Genomic DNA, 7,367 nt, shown 5'->3' on the forward strand with positions numbered 1-7,367 from the left:
GTCCAAACTTACAAAAATAATTTTTCATTTTTAACTTTATGGCCATTCCACTATCCATCTATTTGGCTACTTGAATATATTCTTGACAATTACAATGTTTTATAGGATTATACTTCCCTTTAGAAAATCCCAATTTTTCTTATGGGATAATTTTTCTTGAGTGGAATATTAAGTGGTTTCTAATGATTTTTGTCAAGACCTTATATGAAATATTGCATAAGGAATTGAATGACACTTATCAAAACCAATAGGATTCATTTATTTTTGGTTTAGTGGAAGAAAGGATATGTTTATGGGATGGAAATGAGGAAGATATCTACTCACCCTTGGTTGATGGTCTCTATAGAAGTGTCCCATGAAACCGTTTGAGATTCAACCCTTTTATTGTTCCATGCTCTTTGATGCTTCCCATGGTTTTGCCTTGAAGATTGAAACCAACAACTTTTGGTTATCCTCATTCAAGACGACCCTTGTAATGTCCCCTATTTGGATAATTTGCAAAGCCTTGGTATGAATTTCTCACAATATCTACACTTCATGTTGAGATCAAGCTTGTAGTTCTCTCCCATATAGTAGCAGATAATCAATAGATCACTCATAAAGAAAAGGCCTCTCTAGCCCTAATGCATAAGCAATGAACCCTTGATACAAATATTTTGTTTGCTTAAAAAACCCAATTGTGTCAATGTAGAACATTGTGTACCTAAGATCAGATAAAATGATAGTATCCACATAAATGCTTTAGATAACCTCACATTAGCCATGAGTGTGAGACGGGAGTTGAATGTGCAACACTATTAAAGTTAAATCATGTTTAATTTCCTTTTACATCATGAGGTTGTTCTCCAGTAAGGTTGATGCATCATCACAAGGGAGCATGATACATCTTTGTGGGGGAGAGATTAAAGTTGTAACACAATTCAAGTGATGTACACCTCCAACGTAAATGTCATTATCATACACTTTTGTCACGTTGTTAGAGAGGTTATTTATAGACAATACATTCAGTTTCCTTGGACTTCATCTTTTCATGGCCTTGACTCTAAGATGAATTTATACTAGGTACACTTGACGCAAACGAGAGGGGGTGTTATTGTTTAACCCACATACACACCAAAGGATTGGATGTTTCTCTTAGATTCCCCTTGTTGCATTAGAAGTGGGTTTACATTAGCATCAAGTTGAAACTAATCATCATGATCTTCCTCTTCTCAATAACATCTGCTAGATTTTCCATATACATGAGATAGAGTTAGAGGGTCACCTCATATGTAGAAGCCCCATTTATTATGAGATTCAAGGGACATTATATTGTCTCTATCAAGATTTGGATGGTTCATTGTGTACATTATTTCAATACATGTCTAGCTCTTTTTATGAGGGGGGTCCTTGGATTTAGATCTTTATATATATAAGGCCTTATGTGCCATTCCCCATTTGAACTCTTTTAAGGGGGTCACCTCCTTCCATGTTGCCTTGCCTACTTAGGGAAAAAATTGACAAATCAAGATTAAAACTTATTCAACTATCAAATTGGTGAGGTCTCATACCTCATCTTGGCCCTCAATGGTACATATCTCTTCAAAGAGACTTTTGAGGATTTCCCATTGAAAATTGTAGGTTGGATGTCATAGGACATGTTACCCCACTTTATATATGGGTTTTTAGAGGAAATTTATAAATTTTCATTGTCATCTTAGCCTCTGGGATTATTTTCACATTGATCATTTTCCAACTGAGGTATATACATCTATATGTAACTCATGGATTTATCATTGGTTTGATGATGCCTTTCCTTGGCTATCTAGGACCCTAGGTGTAGGAAGAGGTTGCTTTAGCTACCACATTTAGCTTGATGTGTATGATCCATGCATATATGATATATTCAATGTGTATTATGTTTGTTGTGATCACTTAAGCAATCTATTCTAACTCTCGATGCTTTGGCTATAAGTTCTAAGTTGGATTGTCCAATGGTGTTTCATAATTTTACTCAAAGAAGTGTGTCATCTTGATGGTTTGGGAATATACTTGGCGGTTTGAATAGGTGCTACTACACCAATATTATTGTACCCTTATTTCCCCTAGTCAAATTTATCCCATGTCATTCTATAGGATATTCATTCATTTTCCTCAAGTGACACCTTTATGATTAAGCATTCATAGACTTGTGGCAAATTATTTCCCCTTTTGTCAATTGTGATGAAAGAAAAGAAAAAATTGAAAGCCAAAATCATTAAAGATACACTAGTGTGATTTATCTAAGTTTAAAATCTAAGGTTGAAGTGAAAATTCATGTAAATGCTATATCTATGAGTTATTCAAAATTGATGAAAGCCTCATTCCATAAGTCCTAGATATAAGAAAAAGGTGAAGAAAGGAAAATAAGGCCCAATGAATGGTAACCCATGATAATGAAACCCAAGATCTCAAAATGACAACTGCAACTATTTCTAATTGTTTCCTTTGAACACTAAATGAGTGGTGTGATGAAGGAGGTATCCCGAGTAGAAATCAACTAGCCTAAGATGAATTCCAAATTCTTGAAATATAATAGTGAGAAAGTGTGGCCTTTGGGTAACATCTTGGGCAATAAGCCACATTCTTTAGGTCAAAAGAACATCCTTGAATCCCATTTATTTCTATTTCCACCAACATCAATCTAATAGAACAATGGTAAAAACATAGTGTTTATGATATAAAATAAGTTTGGGTTGGAGAGCCATGTTGAATGCATGGAGGCTTGAAATGCCAAATGGAACGCAAGTGGGCTGATGTTTCATTTATCTTCATTGTTTATGCAATAAAATTGTGTTGTGAGTGATATAACACAAAGTAAAGGAGAGAGGATTGGAGTAGGGTTTAACAACAAATGAAGCACATAGGCATTGAGAAGAACGCCTTGGAGTGAGGAGCTTCCCTTTCATTGACAATGATTATGTTTACAAAGCTCATCAAATGCATGGATGAGGGTCACATTCTAAGTGTCGCGGGGGAGGGAAAGTAATTAACACCCTTGGGTGGCTCTAATGTAGAGGGTTAGACATAATCCACATTAGGTGTGAGTGTGGATCAACACAATATCACTAATTTACTATTCCATTGATTATTCTCCAAAGATGGGCTAAGCGTCTTGTAGCCTTGAGGGTTAGTTTCAATAGCCATGAGTAGGATGTGAGATCTCTCTCCCCATTTTGGTGAGGTCAGAGGTTCAATTCCCTTGGTGTTCTAGGGGCAAGATGCTTGGAACTTGGGTAGTAATGGTCTATCTAAGCTAACATCCATCAATGGTGGTGAAGTCTATGGAATTTTCCCATGCATATATATATATATAACAAGGTCACACATAAGATGGGTGCTCTCCTTGTGGTTTCACCCCATCGACACAAGCATTTATGTCACACAAGGCTCGACCTACTTTGTTGGAAGACTATTGTTGAAGGAAAAGCATAGGAACTTGGTGGAGAAGAAGCAAAGCTCCTTGTCATTGGAGGGTCATATTTTGATCACATGAAGGACAATTAATGCTTGTGGGAGTATTTGGCATTAGGATGCAATGTTAGAGGTCTCATTTGTATGAGAGCTCAATGACTTCTTATTGAGAGAAGAGATGCATGCAATAGTGTAGGCATGACATAAACACGACCAAATAACTTAATTGTGAAAACTCTAAGATATAATGTAATACACACCCTTTATAAACAAAATAAATAAATAATTATTAATTTCAATATAAATATATTATTATTCTAATTTGATTTTCATTAAATCCTTAAATTTATCCACATATATTATTAATTACACCAGACACATTTTAAAATGAGATAAATTATCATATATGACTAGGCATATAGAAGTAATTTATCCCAAAAAAAATTTAAAAATTAGAATTTTATCCTTCCAAAAATAAAAATAAAATTTAAAAATCAAAATAATTTATGACTTAACTCCACCTCTATTTACAACATTTCACAACCATTATCTAACCATGTGTTACCTCACATAATCAATAAAGGTGGGAAACAAAACATTTGAAAACCATTACCTGACCACTCATTACCTCCGTGCACAATTAGCTAAGGGAGGGAAACAAAGTGGTTTCAAATTTAAAACACGACTTTTCTATCAGACCACCTCCACGCATAATCGATAAGGGTGGGAAACAAAACATTTGAAAACCACCACGCATTACCTCCGTGCACAATCAGCTAAGGGAGGGAAACAGAGTCGACGAAGAAGAAATACAGAGTCTTGGCTTCTCTCATTTCTTATCCTGCTTGTAAAAGAAGTTGTCAAGTTTTGGTTCGGCTCGTTACCCAAAACCAACTTCTGAAATCAAACCCTGATACCGTCTCCACAACCGGCTTCTGAAATCAAACCCTGATACCATCTCCATATCTACCATTGCTTCACTCAATACATGACCCAGGCACAGGGCTTCTGTGGATGTATGCATCTACCTTCTTGGATTTGAATTCACGAGAATGAGGGTGTGCTTTAGAGTTTAGGTTTTATTTTTTCTTATCTATATGCAGGAACAAAACAAAATTACTAATCTTCTGTGATCTGGACGTATTGCAAAACGAGGAGTCACATAAAGGAAGTGTGGGCAATGTTAATTCTATTTCAAAAATTCAGAAGATGATGTACGATATGGGAGCCCATGATTTCTGTTTGAAGGACATTTCAGGCCCAAGCGCGAGCGTACCATCAAGTTCTTTGGCGCTCTCATCAATTTTTGCTACTACAGGTGAGATGGACATCGTATGTTATGAGATCCTAGCAGGGAGCCTCTGAAGTTGTTTATGGAAATGTCAAGCTTCCGGAGGAGTGAATAGTTATGCAAGGCGGGGGAACCTCTCCGATCAGCCCCAACTGACAGAAAATTGAGCATGCTTAATTTGTTAATTTCTGAGGGTGCTCTCCGTGTCAACTGATTGTTGGAGGCTGAGATATTAACCAAGTTCGAACAATTGAACAGTGTCGGAGGAATGGAACCCAAAATTGATTGGCATGGATGGTAAGCATTTGTAATCTAGAGAGAAACCCGAGGATTTCAAGGATGGGTTCTGACAGATGATTACTATATAGTGCGAGAATCGTAAGATTAGAGAAGTTCCCCAAACTGGTAGGAATCTGTCCTGTCAATTGTTAATGAAGAGGGACAGATTTTCTAAGGATGGAATGGATCCGAGCCCAGATGGTATGCTTCCAGTTAGCAGGTTGTTTGAGAGTTCCAATCTAACCAGAAAGTTGCATCGAGAAAGACTATGTGGAATGTGCTCCCAGATAAATTGTTTTTGTAGAGCAACAACACTTGTAGCTGAGAAAGTGCGCCAAATTCCTCCAGAATGGAACCTGTGATGCTGTTTTTATACACAGCAATCTCAAGAAGGCTTTTGCAGGAGCTGAGAGTGGAAGGAATGGTGCCCGTCAAGGCATTATTGAATAAATGCAAGTATTGTAGACTTTGGAGGCGCCCTAGCTCCAGAGGTATGAAGCATTGGAGGTGATTATTTGACAGATCTAAGGCTTCTAACTCACTACATATTTCGAAGGAAGGAGGTATGAATCCTGTGAGATAATTATTGTAAGCAACAAAAAAATTCAATTTAACTAAATTGCCAATGTTCTGAGGGATCTTGCCTCGTCGGATTATTGAATGAAAAACTTACAACAGTTGAAGATAAGTGGTAAGAATCAACAATCCTTACCCTAAATGACTAACCCAACCATAAACTTCTAGCTTTCAGTGAATAGAAAATGCCTAACCAAGGAAAAAACAGAACGATATGGCAAGAAAACAAAGTTCAATATCATTTTTATACGCCATAGAAATTATGCATTTTTAGCTATTTAATAGACAACCAAAAGCATAGTGCTAGGCATAAAACCCTTGGAAAGGCGATCCTAGTCATGTTAAAGTACATTTGCATGAGTTTCAAAAGTACAATCACTCTCTTGTTGCAAGAATTCATAATAACTCACGAACAATGTTTGTTAAACCAGTCTAATTTGTTTAGTTTTTCTATTAAGCTCCACGATATATAATTTATATAGATGATAATTTAATATATATGCATTTAAAAGGAAAACTCATTTTTCTAATTGAAGGTCATTCAGAACAGAAAGCCTTTGAAGTTATTTGTGCGGGTTTTATATATATAAAAAGTGTGTCTCCCTATTTCATGTTTGATGGTTGAGGTATATGGAGAAGAGTTGACGAGGACTTGAATAGACCAACCTCTTTTTCTTGCAGCACCTAGAGTGATTATTGAATATTGCCTTGATGTATTCATAAGTTCGCTGGTAAATGTAGTTGGAAGAGAACGAATTTGAATAGAATGTGATGCAAGGTTTAATGGAGTGTTATTTTGTTTAGAATAGAGTGTAATGGACTACAATGTACAACAAAGCTATGGATGTGGAAACAGAGCTTTGTAAATCTAGCGCTGCTTGCCCTGATCTTATTCCTTTTCCTTCACACTCATCTACAAATCTGGAGACTCACCAACAAAAGTTTCAAAAAAAGAGATCCCTATGTAACATTGTCCTGAACTCAAAAAAAATATACCTATTTCTCTGGAAAAGATCTGTTTATTTCCCAAAACTAAATGAAAAGAAGCCGACCATTACACAATTTAATTCAACATCCAAAATGAATGGTACCAGCAGAAGCTACTTTAGCACTCACAGGTTGGTTATGGTTGGATTCCCCTTGCCATTGTTGACAATGTAGTCAGTCAGAACCATTGCATATGGCCTTGTGTCAATGATTTCATCAACATCAATCCCTGCTACATAATTGCTCGCAGGGTTTTTAACGTTGTACATTCCACTCTGCAAGCTTGACAGTCCAACCTCCTTCAGCCCTTTCAATATGGCAGGTACTTCATCTAGCATAACTCCATGAATCTCCCAATTATGCTGAGTCATTATATGTGTGCATCCCTCTAATCCATATTTTTCAATCGCGCTTGTCAAAAATTGAGTTTGGAGACTGGTAGTCACTCCATTCAGAATCTTAAGTGTCATCATGAATCTCCCATCTTCAAAAACCAACAAAGAACCAAAAATCGTTTGGCTCACAGTGATCAAATAACAAAAAAAACTCAAAACTTCAAGGGAAGGCATAGCCTAGAGGAATTGAATTAGGGCACCTACACTGATGCTTTCTTCAGTGAAAGAGATCCAACCACTTTAGGTGTACATGTATATCGTCTTTACTAATCTTTTCAATCTCAATTTCAGCCAAGGGCTTCTTTGCAGTTCTTCAATCTCATTATCCATGAACAATTTCATGGGCTCCCTTTCTAACTTAATCTGCACACATTAATCATCTCCATGAATGAATACACTCCAATTAT

Source organism: Pinus tabuliformis, chromosome 2_2 (genome assembly GCF_031772625.1).
Source record: "Pinus tabuliformis cultivar Carrire ecotype Pingquan chromosome 2_2, CPIR1, whole genome shotgun sequence".
Lineage (NCBI taxonomy): Eukaryota > Viridiplantae > Streptophyta > Pinopsida > Pinales > Pinaceae > Pinus > Pinus tabuliformis.